This window comes from Tupaia chinensis, unplaced genomic scaffold (genome assembly GCF_000334495.1).
Source record: "Tupaia chinensis unplaced genomic scaffold, TupChi_1.0 Scaffold000354_1, whole genome shotgun sequence".
Classification (NCBI taxonomy): Eukaryota; Metazoa; Chordata; class Mammalia; order Scandentia; family Tupaiidae; genus Tupaia; species Tupaia belangeri.
Window position 1 is genome coordinate 7,092,673 of NW_006159849.1, and position 15,224 is coordinate 7,107,896.

The window sequence follows — 15,224 nt, forward strand, 5'->3', positions numbered from 1 at the left end:
TGCCACATCTTGACGCCATGTTTTTAGCTCTCATTTCTACCATCATAAATTGAAAAGTGGCTAAATTATGTACAAAATTTAAAATTAAAATGTCATTCCCTGAGTGCATTCCCTTTTTACTCCCCTAAGCAACGCTAGTTGAGCTTTTTCCAAAAGAAAGTGGCTTATGTGGGCTGGTTCTGAGGCCGAGTGGTTAAGGCACATAACCAACCACGTGGTTCAAATTCCAGCCTTGGTGGCTTGAAGAACAGGCCAAGTGTGTGTGCATGGGTGCCCAAAATTCCAGCAGGAAAAATGGGGAAGAAAGGTTTGCAGTGTGATCATACCCCATGACGGGGAGCTTTCTAACTTTCTCTCCCTCTTACTCTCTCTCTCGGGAGTGCCCTACAGTGTCCTGTAGCAAATTTTTAAAAATAATAATTTATAGTTGGTTGTCTGGGGCTGGGAGAAGAGAGAATGGGGAACAACTGCTCAGTGGTGCTCCTTCTTTTGGGGTAATACAGATGTTTTCGAATTATTTAGAGGTAGTGGCACGTCACTGAATTGTTCAGTTTTAGAGGGTTCATTTTATGTTATGCGAATCTTACCTCAATAGTGAACAGTAGCATAGGTAAGGCACAAACCATGTCATGGTACAAAAATGGCCATAATTTTACAAACATTGCTCTGACAGCAGGCCTCACATGGGAGGTAGGAAAGGCCGGAGACAAGAATGTGAGGGGTGGAAACTCACCAATAAGGATCACATGCCTCCAGGTTCTGAGACTCACTGATTGCGTTGTTATTCTTAAACAGGGAGATGTGGTACTCACGCCTCTACTCCCAGCTGCTTGAGAGGCTGAGGCAGGAGGACCATCAAAATCCAGACGGCGGGGCTGAAGCACCTCCGGCCTCAGGTCCTCAGGCACTCTTTCTCTCTATAAACTTTCCTTTTTTACTTGAGATGGTGCCTCTCGAGTCCTAGTCTAAACTTTGGCACCGAAACTGGGGAGGACTCACTGGAGACAGCCGTCACAAGCGAGACGCAGCTGGGACTTTCTGCTGCATGGACCTCTCGTTTGGGTGAGTGACAAGACCTCTGTCTCAGAGGTGTCACCCAGGGACCAGTTCTCCTCACAGGGACAAATCCTAGCACTAGGGCAACACCCTCCTCGTCTGGCTGGGGCCAGGTCCCTTCCCGATTCTCTTGAACTAGGGGATGCCCCTCTTCAAGTGCGATCTCCGCTCACTGTTGGAATTTTCGGATGAGGAGATGCTTTGATGGCTAAATTCTCCTCCTGGGTCTCCTGTCCTCTCACTTCTCCCACTAGGAGTAACATCTCGACTTCCAAATTCTTCATGTTCTCAATGATTTCCTCCAACATAATGGCAAAGGGCCTGAGGTCCCCTTTCTCCAGGCCTTTCATCCCTCCATGCTGGTCCCTCTCCCTGCCCGTCCTGCACTATTTTTCAAATCCTTCTCTGCGACCGAATTATGGAGGATTCTTCCTGCTTCCACTCTCTGAACCTGTCATCCCCTCCCTATGTCTCCTCCTCGTACTTTCTTCCTCCTCGGATGCCCCTTCACCATCTCCTGAGACTGAAAGTCTCCAGCCGGCATCCTCCCCTTCCTCCTCCCCCAACAACAAGATCTGGAGCCCATCATGTTCCTCCCCCTCATCAGCCTTCTACCCTCCCCGCCCCCTCTAACTGCTCGGAGAAGCAGCAAAGGCTGAAGGTACGATCTGGGTCCATGTCCTTTTTCAATGTCTGATCTTCCTCTCAGATTGAGGCTGAACTTGACAGTTTCTCTTTCAACCCAACTAAATTTACTAAGGTGTTTAAGTACCTCACTCTGTCTTATGATTGGTCCAGGCGAGGGGCCGGTAGGTGGCATGGTGGTTAAGGTGTTGGACTCCCACATGGCTGACCGTGGTTCCAGTTCTAGACCTGGCAGCTTGTTTTCTTACTTTCCTTTTCTCTCTCTGGTCAAATTAAAGTAATAATAATAATAATAACAAATGGAATTAAATAAATAATTTTTTAATTACTTATCCTGGTAAGACATTCACATCATTCTCTACTTGTACTAATCCCAAATAGAGAGGTTGCATTTGGGCTGAAGCAAGGGAAAACAGATGATCTTGATCTGAGGCAGGTGGATGCTTATGCCTCTGTCTCTGACCAAGGTCCTCCCTGGGACTATCAGCATGAGTCTGCAGATTGTAGACGGTGAGACCACATGCGCTCTTGCCTTATTGAAGGGATGAAAGGGCCATACTGAGCCCATCAATTATATAAATTTACCCAGAGCTCAGGTAAGAACCCCACTCTTACTCTCTAGGTCTTCAGAGGCCCTTGGTCTCTACATCACCTTAGATCCAGACTCCAGGGAAGGCCAATCTGTCCTCACAGTGCATCTCATCTCCCAGTCAGTCCCTGATATTTGGCATAAGCTCCTAAAATTCTAAAAGGGCCCTCAGACTCCACAATCTGAAGTCATGGACCTAGCCTTCAAAGACTTTAATCATTGTGATGAGGACAGACGAATAGAGAAAAGGGAACAAGATCGATAGCTGTTTTGAGTTCAGAAGGAGGCCTTCCCAGTGGTAGCCTCTGCGATTGAAGGAGCATTTCAGGCTCAAGGTGGACTTCCCTGAGGCCCACCAACCAACCACAAGGACCCTTAGCCTCCTCCAGACCTTACTGACACTGCGTTGGCCAAGTCCTGAGGAACTCTCTCCGTTGCAGGTAAGTTCATTGATTTCTTAACTGATTCCACAGCCACTTATTTCTGCTCTTTCCAAGTTTGCAGGTCCCTTGTTCCCTTCGCCTGTTCCCATTATAGGGGTGCTAAAAGAAAAAATAAATTAATAGAGTTTTATTGAACAAATGTTAGTATGATTTTTAAGAGTTATTTAATTTATTTTACTCATTTATTTATTTTAATTCGACCAGAGAGAGAGAGAGAGAGAGAGAAAATAAGAAAGCAAGCCACAGGTCCAGGACTTAAACCGCGGTTGGCCAGGTGGGAGTGGCCAGTGCCTTAACTACCATGTCATCTGCTGGTCCCGTTAAAAATTAAATTAGGCAGTCGTTCCCGGACTTTTGGACAATTCCAGCTAGTTTCATGGTCAATTTTGTATTTAAGTCAGTGGAAAAGGAAAGTGGTGTGTGCATTGAGAGGGAATGTAAGTGAGGGAGTGAGGTAGAGAAATTATCGGTTCCATTCTGAAGTTTGTTTTAACACTGTTTAAAAGGAGGGATGCCTGGGATTGACTGAAGCCTAGCTGCTGTGATTGGTTGTAACCTAGCAACCAGCTCAAAAAAAATAACCTAACATGCTCGGTTTCAGCCCATCCATAGGAATCCAAGTGTGGGGCTGCAGCAGCTGTTTTGAGCCAAAATAGTTTAATTTAACAATTTCTCCCCTTTTGGTAAGCCTCTTAAATATTTGAGAGATTGACTAAAACTTAGGGTATTTGTGCCACTCTCTGTCACTATTATAAATGATGCTCTTAGTATAGAAATTAGAAGTTTCTTTTGGTTTTTAGTATGGAATTTACAGGTTATGCTATTACACAAGTCAAATATGATGTTCTATAGGCCACATAGGTCATTTTAGGTCAAAATAATTCCATTTAACAGGGGTCAAAGGGAGGCCACAGCCTACTTTCCAGACCCCAAGCTTATTTCGCTCCCTGGGGGAATTAAGTCTTTGCTCATCCCTTTTTAGTAATGATGTGGGATGACTTCGGTGATGTTTGGTGTTTCAAACAAAGAATTGAACAAAACATGCCGATAGAGGGGACAAAAAGATAGTTTATTAAGTAAAAGCAAAACGACACTCTTGAGAGGCAGGAGCAGCCTGGGTGGTGGGAAAGAGAGTGGCTCAAGGGCCCTGGCAGTTGTCTTCTGTCCTGCGTGGTTTATCATTTTTAATCTAGCTCGGGTCAGTGGGTCATTGGCTGGGTCCACTGATTGTTCTCATCTTATTGTCTCTGTCAAATGTGACTGGTTAAGAGCACTGAACTCCCACATGGCCCACCTCGGTTCGAGTCCTGGACTTGGCAGCTTGCTTTCTCACTTTCTCTCTCCCTCTCCCTCTCTCTCTCTCTCTCTCTCACTCTGTCCCTCTCTGGTCAAATTTTAATTAATTCATTAATTAATTAATTTTGTTTTTAATCTTGGGGTCGGTAGGTGGCGTGGCAGTTCAGGGCACTGGACTCCCACACAGCCAACCGCAGTTTAAGTCCAGGACCTGGTGGCTTGCTTTTTACTTCCTCTCCCCCTCTCCCCTCTCCTCCTCTCCCCTCCTCTTCCCCTTCCCCCTCTCTCTCTCTGGCCAAATTAAAATAAATAAAAATAAATAATGTTAAATAAAATAATTCTTTTTTAAAAGTTTTTAAAAACATCTTACAAATGTAGCCGAGCCCACTGATTCATCTTGCTGGCTCTATCAAATGTGACTCATCAGGTAGACACCCCCCACTAATCTCTTGTCTATTACCTTGGGTGGCGAATTTTCTGTCCTGATTGGGTTTTTTTTTTTTTTTTTTTTAACCAGATAAAAACGACATTTATTTCAATAGCTCAAAGTGCAAATACAGCAAGTCAGCTCACAAAGTTTCGATTTACAGCTTGAAGTATGATGAAAATCTGATTTACAAAAAAGGAAAGGGTAAATAGCAGAAATAAAGCTCCTTAATTCTTCCCAAAAAATTCAAGTAACTTGAAAAATCTTTAGACTAAAATACTCCATTTACATCAATTCAGAAATGGTTTCATTTACAGATGTCAGTAGTGAATTATAATCAAAAGAGTCTTCGAAGAAAAGAAGAATGGTCAGCTCCAGGCAAGAGTGGAAATTTTCAGTGTTGACTATTCCTGATTTGGCAGTTTCAATCACTCACTATATCAAATGACGTGGCTAAAAAAATTCTTTTTCCAGTTTTTTTTTTTTTTTTTTCTCCCCTGAGACAAGTGTATGTGCTTCCTGGAGAGAAACAGAGAGAAACAGAGAGAAAATGAGCAAGCAACCCCCACCAAGGGATTGTCAAATCTTAATCACTTCTGCCCATTCTCCTCTCAGGATTTTGGGCATGCACACACATGTACTGGGTATGTTTTTTAAGCCACTAGGTCTAGGACTCGAACCCAGTCACCCATGTGAAAATCCAATGCCTTAACCATGCCACCTATATATAGGTCCCCAGGCCTATATAGTTCTGGGGGAAAGGACATAGATGAATACTTCTTCCATTACTTAAAACCTTTCTGTAAGGCTAGAAACATGGCCTTTAAAACTCCTTCATGAAAACTGTATTTAAATATATATTTATTTATTTCTACAGAACTTGTAGGTGAAGTAGAAAAAGTTCCCACTAGGAAGGTATTTAAAAGTTATTAATGTTCTTTTTATCACTTAGCAGCCAGGACACATGCTTATTTCTGTTCCCCAGAAGCAATGTTAGCTACTAGTTTCAATTCAGGAAATGTATACCTTCAGGAAGGTTTACATGAGGTTTATTCAGTCTTTTTCCCAAGCTTCTTCATCTTTTCATTGTAGGCATTATACTGAGAGTCTGTTCCAAGCAATCTATCCCACCACGTAAATGTCGAGGCATAATTTCCAATGAAGTTCATGTGGTGGAAACCGTGATGCCGAGACCCAGCGTAGAAAGGGATGAGATTTAGGGGGTTGAGGGGAATATCATACCCACTATGGACTCCAATAGTTTCTATCAATCGAACAGTAACCCATGCCCAGAGAAAAGCAACGTGATCACACAAAAGCAAGATTCCAATGAAAAATTCAAGAGTTAGGATTTCCAAAGGATGTGCATATTCAGCGTCCATTCCAAATGGAGCCTGAAATTCATGATGAACTTTATGAATGTATTTATATATTCTTTTGTGATGTAAGAGTCTATGCAAGAAATAGTGCCAAGTATCCTCAATGACCGCAGCTGAAGCATCTTACCAAGAACATATACCATCTTGGCATTCTTTCCCAATCATAAGGAATATTGAAAAACTCTGTAAAATAATAGGTTCCACAAATCAAAGATAGCTGGATACAAAAATGATTAAAAAGAAGTACTTTAAAACATTTCCATTGACCTTCCCATGTTTCTGGTTTATCCTTTTGAATTTTGTATCTTTTCATGAAAGGTATGAATTGGAATAAAAATCCAGGTAAAGAGAACAAGAAATAAAGGGCTTCATGAACTATCAGGAATCCCCATGTAGCGATCTGGAACTTTGTATAATTATCCAACATGTAGTTCCAAGCATTCTTCAATGGTTTTTGCAAAGGATTCTCAGGCAAAAGTGAGTCTACATATTCCATAGCCAAGGATGCTGAACTAAAGATGCTAATAACACTTTCATTTGTTGCCATTTTTTCAAATCTCTGGAGACAGCTATATAATTCTGGACCACCTCGAGAGGACTGCGCCCTGGCTCACCCAGTTTAGACTGACCGTCCTGATTGGTTTTTCTATCTAGCCCCAGAGTCAGACTCTCCACCCCCCTTACCCACTTGCATTTCTAGCTTTCTCCTGCCTCACCTCTATCCTCTCCCTCCCCCTCAGCCCATCGTCCACTCTGCCCCCAGAGTAAGCATTCGGGGGCAGCTAGGAGAAGCTGTGGTAGCACACACTGCAGAGACGCTGCACTCTGTAGGCTGGGGCCACATGGGAGGTGCAGGTTCAATTCCTTCCCTAACCTAAAGGCCAGGCGTGATGGCATGTGAGTGTGATTCCAGCAACTGCAGAGGCTAAGGCAGGAAGATCATGACCGTGTCTTCTAAAAAAAGAGAAAGACAAACAATCCCTCTCGTGTGTAAAGCCAGGTCAGAAGGGATCAAGTCCAAGTTTATCTAGCATGAAAAGCGAGCTTTTCTGACCTCACTGCACTCACGCTGTAGCGCACGTGCTTTGCTCTCTGCTCACCTGCTCTGCTTTGGCTCCAACAATTTCGAATCCCCAGATCCCTAAACGTGCAGTGCTGTTTCTCATGGCTCTGAGATGTGGCCAGTGTTGTTTCTGTCTTTACTTGTGTTATTTTTGTCTTTATTCCCTACTTCTCTTTCCCAGGGCGTTCACTTTACCCTGAAGAACGTTCTTGGCACAGCCTTGCAGACCCCTCCCCACTCGGCCTTGATGGTTCCATGTTCTCAGCACCTCATGTCGGTCCTTGCAGCTCTGGGCGTGGTGGGGATTCTTCACCTGCCATTTGCAGCCCCTGCTGGACTGCACCCTTCGTGAAGCGAGGGCCATGCCTCCCTCACTTATTGCCGTAACCCCAGCACCCAGCATGGTCCTTGCACACAGCGAGGGCCCCATACGTGTCAAATGAATGGATTACAATCGCACATTGACTGGTTTTGTCCACATAAACACAAACAAACCCAACTCTAAAAGTGCTAGCAAAAGACAATAAATGTTACAGGAGGGTAGTTGTGGGGGTGTCGGTGGAAGGAGAAACCCATACACAGGAGAACTTCAATGAATCTCTGAGACTCCCTTTCCCTTTTTCTCCCTTGGCTTCCTGTTGCCTGGGTTCACTTCGTTCTTCACCACTCAAGCACTTCCCCTACCTGCTCAAGAACTCCCGCATGGTTCTCAAATTGAAATTAGATTTCTCATTCTAAAAACCAGCATCCTGGTAATAAGCCAACTACCCGTGTTGGGGCTGTGGATGGCCCAGGGGGCTCAGATTCTGGGACACAGTTTTAATGGCACCATTAGACCGAAAGTTCTCCCAGGGGCAGGTGTTGATATCTTTTCACTTGGCCAGCCAGTTGCTGGTATACTGTAGGCACTCAACTATCCCTGAGTTGAATTCTCCATTTCTTAGAACACACTATTAGCCAGTTCACTTTGAGTAGTGTTAAGGACCTTGTGGGACCAGCAGTTAGCATAATGATTATGTTGCTGAACTCCCACATAGTCGACCGCAGTTCGAGTCCCGGACCCAGTGGCTTAAACTCACGCAGGGCGCGTGTGCGTGCGTGCCCAAGATCCCGAGAGGAGAAGGAATTGCGGCGTGGCTATCCCCCCTGGGAGGGTGATTTCTCTCTCTCACTCTCTCTCTCTCTCTCTTTCTCTCTCTCTCTGTCTTTTGGGCGAGCGCACGTGCCCTATAGCAAAAACCTCTCCCCCCAAAAAAATGGACCTTGTAAGAGTTTACTGTTCAGTTAGCCTCCAAATAATCCCTCAATCTTCTTTTGCCTTCAAACCTATAGGGAAGGGATTAGAGATGAAATTTCAGTCGTTTCCCACAATGAGGGTACCTCCAAAAGATCATAGAAAATGGAATTATAGTACTAATTTATTTTAGGGCAAAAAAAAAATGTTTTCTCTTAATGTGTATTTCTGCGAACTTTTGAAGATTTCTCATACTCCGCATGGTGACAGCGTGTTCACAGACCTCCCTGATATATAGTTATGTAACAGCAGGTCGCCACACACCTACTTTACCCCAGTGCCCACGCAACCCTGAGCCAAGGAAGAAAAGCTACATTTCCCACCGAACCAGGCTGGGTAGAAGGGTAATAAATTCTAGACAAACCCGTGAGGCATTTTAACCTGTTAGCAGAAACTTAGAAAAGTGTTATTATATACAATCAGTCTGTTGGGTAGGTTGGTGGTTAAGGCACTGGACTCCCACATGACTGACCATGGTTTGAGTCCTAGACCTGGCAGCTTGCCTTCTCACTTCTCCTCTCTCTCTGTCTCTCTCTGGTCACAGTAAAATAAAATAATAAGGTAACAGCGCTGGTGAGAGGATGAACAACAAGTTTGATGCTTTGAAAGGAGATGACAGTGGGGACCACGATCAGAATGAAGAAAACAGCCCACAGAAAGATGATGAGAAGGAAAAGGCGGACCGGGACAAGAGTCAGGGCAGCAGCAAAAGGGAGGCTGTCGTCCCTGGACCAGCAGAGCATCCCCTGCAGTACACCCACCCTTTCCGGTACTCCAGGAGCACCCCCAGCTGTCCCACGAGTTCACAGAGCTACAGACAGAATATCAAACAGGTTGGCACCTTCGCCTCTGCCGAGCGGTTCTGGAGGCTTTATAGCCACATGGTACGTCCATGGGACCTGACAGGCCACAGTGACATCCATCTCTCCAAAGAAGGAATTAAGCCCATGTGGGAGGACGATGCAAATCAAAACAGTGGCAAGGGGAAGATTTGGCCGTGAAAGGGCGTGGCCTCCAACTCTGGGAGAATCACATCATGGCCATGCTGGCGGAACCGTTCATGGGAGAAGATCTGGGGGCTGTGGTCTCTGTCTGCTTTCAGGAGGACATCATTTCAATCTGGAATAAGACTGCCGGTGACCAAGCTACCACAGCCCAAATCCGGGACACGCTTCGGCAAGTGTTTAACCTACCTCCCAACATCATTATGGAATTCACACTCACAGCATCAAAATGCCAGGCAGGCTGGGCCTCTAAAGGCTCCTTTTTCCAAACCTCTGGAAGTTGCGGTTGAATGTGCCATGACCCTCTCCTCTCTGGATGGCACTCATTGAAGCTGGCATCATCGGAGTCTCTTGTTCTGTTGGCATGCCACCTAGAAGATGCTTCTGTCCTGGACAAGAGGAAGTGGAAGAGCATTATGTTTTTAAGAACAGCCTGACGGGACCAGCAGGTGGTGTGGTGGTTAAGGTGCCGGACACTCTTACATGGATGACCATGGTTCGAGTCCCAGACCTGATGACTTTCACTGTAAAATTAAATAAATAGTTCTTTTTAAAAAATAAAAATAAAAAATAACAGGGACCAGCAGTGAGCATAATGGCTATGTTGCTGGACTCCCATGTAGTCGACTGTGGTTTGAGTCCTGGACCTGGTGGCTTAAAACTCACGCAGGGCACATGTGCGTGCGCACTCAAGATCTCAAGAGGAGAATGGAGGAGAAGGGATTGCAGCGTGGCCATCCCCCTTGGGGGGTGATTTCTCGCTTTCTGTGTCTCTGTCTGTCTGTCTGGTGAGCCCACGTGCCCTATAGCAAAAATCTCTAAAAAAAAAAAAAAAAAAAGGTAGGAATTACTAAAGAAGAATACAAGTCTTTTCATAATGCCTCTCAATTTACAAAGCCATTTCACATAAAATGTTTTCTTTTTTGTGCTGGACCCAGTTCATACTATTAGAGAGTAGGTGAGTAGGTTACTAAATGTTCAGACATTACTTAAGCATGTGTTACACACCACCATTATTAAAAATTAAATTAGGCCAGTGGGTGGTGTGGAGGTTAAGGCAGATCCCACATAGCCAAGTGTGCGGTTCAGGTCCCAGACCCAACAGTTTGAAAAACAAGCCCGACACGTGCATTTGTGCCAAAATCTTGAGGAGAATGGAGGAGAAGGGATTTCAGCATGACCATCTCCCCTAAGGGGTGATTTCTCACTTTCTCTCTCTCTGTGTTTCTCTCTGATAAGCACATGTGCACCATACCAAAACTAATGTGTGTGTATATATACTTACAATTAAACAAGTACATGAAAAATAAAGACGATACTCAAAATTCACAACTACCGAATTTTCCAGATTTCCCTATGCTATCAAGATTATTTATGTCTGTTTATGTCTATAGTACTTCCATGGTGGCAATACTCTCTAAGGATAGGATACTATGCTCTAGTTCCTAGCCTCTGCTCAGTGCCATTGTCATGGCTTTGGGAGCTTGAAATTTGTCACAGTAGTGGGACCAGCAGTGGCCACCAGAGAGGGACAGAGTTGAGGGAGAGAAAGAGACATGCCACCCCAAAATATGCCACTGGCATTTTGATCATTATGAACCAAAGATACTTGAGAAACAGCAGATATAGAAAGGTCTTTCTGATCTCTTTTTTCTATTATATTCCTTTTGTTTTTTTTTTTGAGAGTTTTTTTTTTTTTTTTTTTGTTATAGGACATGTGCACTCACCAGAAAGACAAAGAGAGATAGAAAGTGAGAAATCGCCCCCAGGGGGATGGCCATGCCACATTCACTTCTCCTCCGTTGTCCTCTAGGGATCTTGGGCACACACATATATGTGCCCGGCGTGAGTTTAAGCTACTGGGTTCGGAACTCGAACCGTGTTCAACTACATGGGAGTCCAGCAACATAGCCATTATGCCAACTGCTGGTCCCTCTATTGTATTCTTTTAAGTGTGTTTATTTATTTCTGAGAGAGAATGAGAAACAGGCTCTCCCAACAGAGATTTCCCTCTACCTCAGCTAACCAGGATCACCAGCATGGTCACAGGTACCTAGTATGCACAGGGAGCCCTCAGGATTTGAACCCAGGACCTTCCCAGGTGGCCTCAGAAACATAGATCATTATGTTACTGCTGTGCCACTGTGGCTGTCTAAGACCACTTCTTTTCTACAGAAAAATAGGGCATGAAATTTCCCTTGAGAAAAGTACCCTCCCTGCAACAAGGAAAAAAGTCCTTGTTATGAACAGACTGGGAATGGATGCTGAAATGGATCTGTTAAAATAAACTTACTAAAATAACCCTATCTTCCACCATTTCCCCCCAATTTAGCCCTGAGTCACATCCTCACAATTACTACAGTTACTACTTGTAGCCCAAAGCCCTCGTCTAGTCATTGCTCCACAATTTATCGCTTCATTGTCTAAAACACATGCATGCTGTCTGTTCTGGTCACTTTATCAGACCTTCATTTTCTTGTAAAGATTACCAAATACACACAAAAAAATTAATAAAATGTGTATACTTTTTTCCCATTAATTCGTCTTATGTAAGTTTAAGTCTTAGGCCCAGCCAGAAACTCCAAAAGGGCAGAGGAGAATTTTTTTCCTCCCCCAAATGATAAAGGGACATCTTGTAATAAAATTAGCCTCCACCAAAAGAAAAAAAAAAAAAAAGCGATATTATAAAAATAAAAGAAAAGAGGGGGACCAGCAGTTAGTGTAATGGCTATGTCGCTGGACTCCCATGTAGTTGACCGCGGTTCAAGTTCTGGACCTGGCGGCTTAAACTCACGCTGGGCATGTGTGAGTGTGTGCCCAAGATCCTGAGAGGAGACTGGAGGAGAAGGGATTGTGGCGTGGCCATCCCCCATGGGGGGTGATTTCTCGCTTTTGTCTCTCTGGCTCTCTTTGTCTTTCTGGCGAGCGCATGCGCCCTATAGCAAAAACCTCTCCAAAAAAAAAAAGGAAACGAAAAGAAAACAGAATGGCGATTAATAACACCAGGGAACACAAAGAGTTGTGCAGGTCAGGAAAAGTTCTATTATATTACATGAGTAAACAGTAGATATTATTTCATCATCATCATTATATCAACACTAAATAATGATTGACCAACTGTCCAATTTAAATGTGTATGTGTGTATATATATATATACATATATTCAGTAAGAATGTGGGAATAAAAATAGTTAATAGAGTAAAATCTCATTCTTTAAAAAAGTTTGTTTAGGGGACTAGCAGATGGTATAGTGGTTACATTGCTGGATTCCCACATAGCTGACCACAGTTTGAGTCCTGAACCCAGTGGCTTGAAACTCATGCCAGAAGCATGTGTATGTGTGCCCAAGATCCCAGGAGATAAGAGGAGAAGGGATTGCAGCATGGCCATTCCCCCAATGGGTGATTTCTCACTTTTTCTCTCACTGCCTCCATCTCTCTTTCTCTTTCCAGTGAGCACATGCACTCTAAGACAAAAAACCCTACAAAAAAAAAAAAAAAAGGTTTTGGGGGCCAGGAGGTGGCCTGGTGCTTAACGGTGCTGGTTCAAGTCGACCTGGTGGCTTGCTTTCTCTCTCTCCTCTCTCTCTCTTGTTGTCCCTCTCTGGTCAAATTGAAATAAATAAAGTTGAATAAAATAATTATTTTTAAAAAAATTTATTTCTTCCAGAACAGAGAGAGACAGTGAGAGAGAGAAAAAGGCACCTCCAATGTAGCCTCCACACCACGATCCTCCTCTAGCCTCAGCCAACCAGGATCACGGGCAGGTGCACCCAGTGTGTATGGGGAGGCCCCAGGTTGCAATCCAAGGACCTTCCTGTGTGGGTTCAGTTGCCTAACCATTGCACAACTGGCCAGCCCAAAATGTCATCTTCTAGAGTGGGAAGTAGGCTGATAATTCCTAAGTGGGACAACAGGAACAACAAAAATCAAACATTTTATTACATATATTAGGCAAATTTGAAAAGAGTCATCTAAAAGAACTGAAAATAGTTGCCTATGAGGGGAGGCAACTGTTTTTATTTATGTTAAATAAAATTTACAGGAAGCCATTGATTTGGATGGAGCTCCTACACTAAGGCTCCTATAGACCAAACCAAGCCAAAACGGAGTCACTCATGCTGTAGTTTCTAACACCAAACCAAAACAAAGTTGTTCAGCTGAAAGAGAGGTAATCGGGACCAGCAGTTAGCGTAATGGCTATGTTGCTGGACTCCCCTGTAGTTGAATGCGGTTCTAGTCCCAGACCCGATGGCTTAAAACTCACACCGGGCACATGTGTATGCATGCCCAAGATCCCAAGAGGAGAATGGAAGAGAAGGGATTGCGGCGTGGCCATCCCCCCCTGGGGGGTGATTTCTCGCTTTCTATCTCTCTGTCTCTCTCTGTCTGTCTGGCGAGCGCACGCACCCTATTGCAAACAAAAAAAAAATAAAAAGAAAAGAAAGAGCGGTAATAGCCAAATCCCCAAGCAGAGTGATTTTAGCCAACATGATACGGAAATCCCTTCTGTTTTAATACTATACGAAAGTAACTTTGAAACAGTTGATCCATTTTTTGATCCCTGTTTCATTTCTTCAGACTTTTGTTTTGTTTTGCCAGAGGGCGTGTGTGCTCACTGGAAACAGGGAAACAAAGAGAGGGAAAGTGAGAAAGCGCCCTCCACGCACACCTAGGGAATGGCCACGTTGCAATCCCTTCTCCTCCTTTTCTTCCTCCTTTCAGGGTCTTGGACATGTGTGCACATGTGTCTGGCATATTTCATAAGCAGCCAGGTCTGGTACTTGAACCACATAGACAGCCATGTGGGATCCAGCCACCTCAACTATGAAATGAGCTGGCCCATCTTAACAACTTTTCAGCCTGTAGAGGTAACTTCCTCTGCTAAACTCATCAGAGCACCTTTTCTCAATTTACAGAGGAGATGCTGCCTCGAGACATTAGGTCATTTAACTGCATTTGTTGTGATTTTGTCTTTTGAAATTCATAACAATCCTTTGTGGAACTTGCTAGCAATGTATGCTTAGACTTTTTTTGTTTCAATTGCTGGATTTTTATTTTTTTAATTTTGCAAAATGTTCTGATCACAGTGGTATAAGCTCCAGGATTCTTGCTTCCAAAGATGTGTTTTTACTTCTGACTGATGTCCTGAAGAAGTCCTAGGTCTTCACAAGGGGAAGTTGCTGTCTCTGTGGTCATCCTGTGTCTTTCTGGGTATATGCAGGCTCTCTGGGTCCAGGCCTTCTGGGCCATTTGTATTTGTGGAACAAATGGATTGGAGATGCAATTAGAAAAGCAAAACTTAGCACACCGAAAGGCTGGGGAAAGGTCATAAGTAAAATGATCTTAGGCAGAAAGAGTTTCCTTAAACGCTGTTCATGATTTAGCAGGATCAGGCGCTCCTACCCTACTGCTCAACACAGGCTGCTCATGCTCACTTTTTTGGAGGCTTCACTCCAGTGAGCTGCACACAGTCATCTTGGTTTTGTGGCTGCTGATAGTCATTCTTCCTTGAAATGAAGTACATTTCCAGCTGCTGTCACAGCCGAATTTTACTTATCGTATCATGGAAGTTGGGCTCTGACAAAGTTTCCTCTGTAGGTGGCAAGCTGAATAGCCTTGTGATTTCCCTTTTATTCCTCTTGGCATACATGAAGAGACTGAAGCTAACAAGGATCACTGTCAAGTAAACATTGGTGGCTTCATTCCAGGCTTGGTCAACAGTGTAGTCAATAGATCCGTCATCACCCATCATGCCGTAACCTCCAGTCATGGGTGCAGCTGCTCCTGCTGCTGCTGCTCCATGCACCACGCTCTTCTGGCTGTATGCTTAGACTTTGATCAATTATAAGCAGTAAAGAAAAAATTTTTAATTAAAAAAAAGGAAAAAGTATTCTATTGGTAGCTCATTGAGAACAGATTCATACATATAATACTATTTATGGCTTGAGTTTGAGTTGTTCATTTTTTACCCATCTGGGGTGCTAGAAGGATGAGTCTTCAGCCTAACAGCTTAAAACTGAACCTT

The 15,224-nt window shown here is 44.0% G+C and overlaps 3 pseudogenes; 1 reads left to right on the forward strand and 2 right to left on the reverse strand.

Moving 5' to 3' along the window:
• Positions 1-984: 984 nt before the first annotated feature.
• LOC102489774 (eukaryotic translation initiation factor 4E type 2 pseudogene) lies at positions 985-9,494 on the forward strand (annotated as a pseudogene).
• LOC102489371 (methylsterol monooxygenase 1 pseudogene) lies at positions 5,106-6,456 on the reverse strand (annotated as a pseudogene).
• Positions 9,495-14,630: 5,136 nt separating the features above from the next.
• LOC102481836 (small integral membrane protein 19 pseudogene) lies at positions 14,631-14,969 on the reverse strand (annotated as a pseudogene).
• Positions 14,970-15,224: the final 255 nt, after the last annotated feature.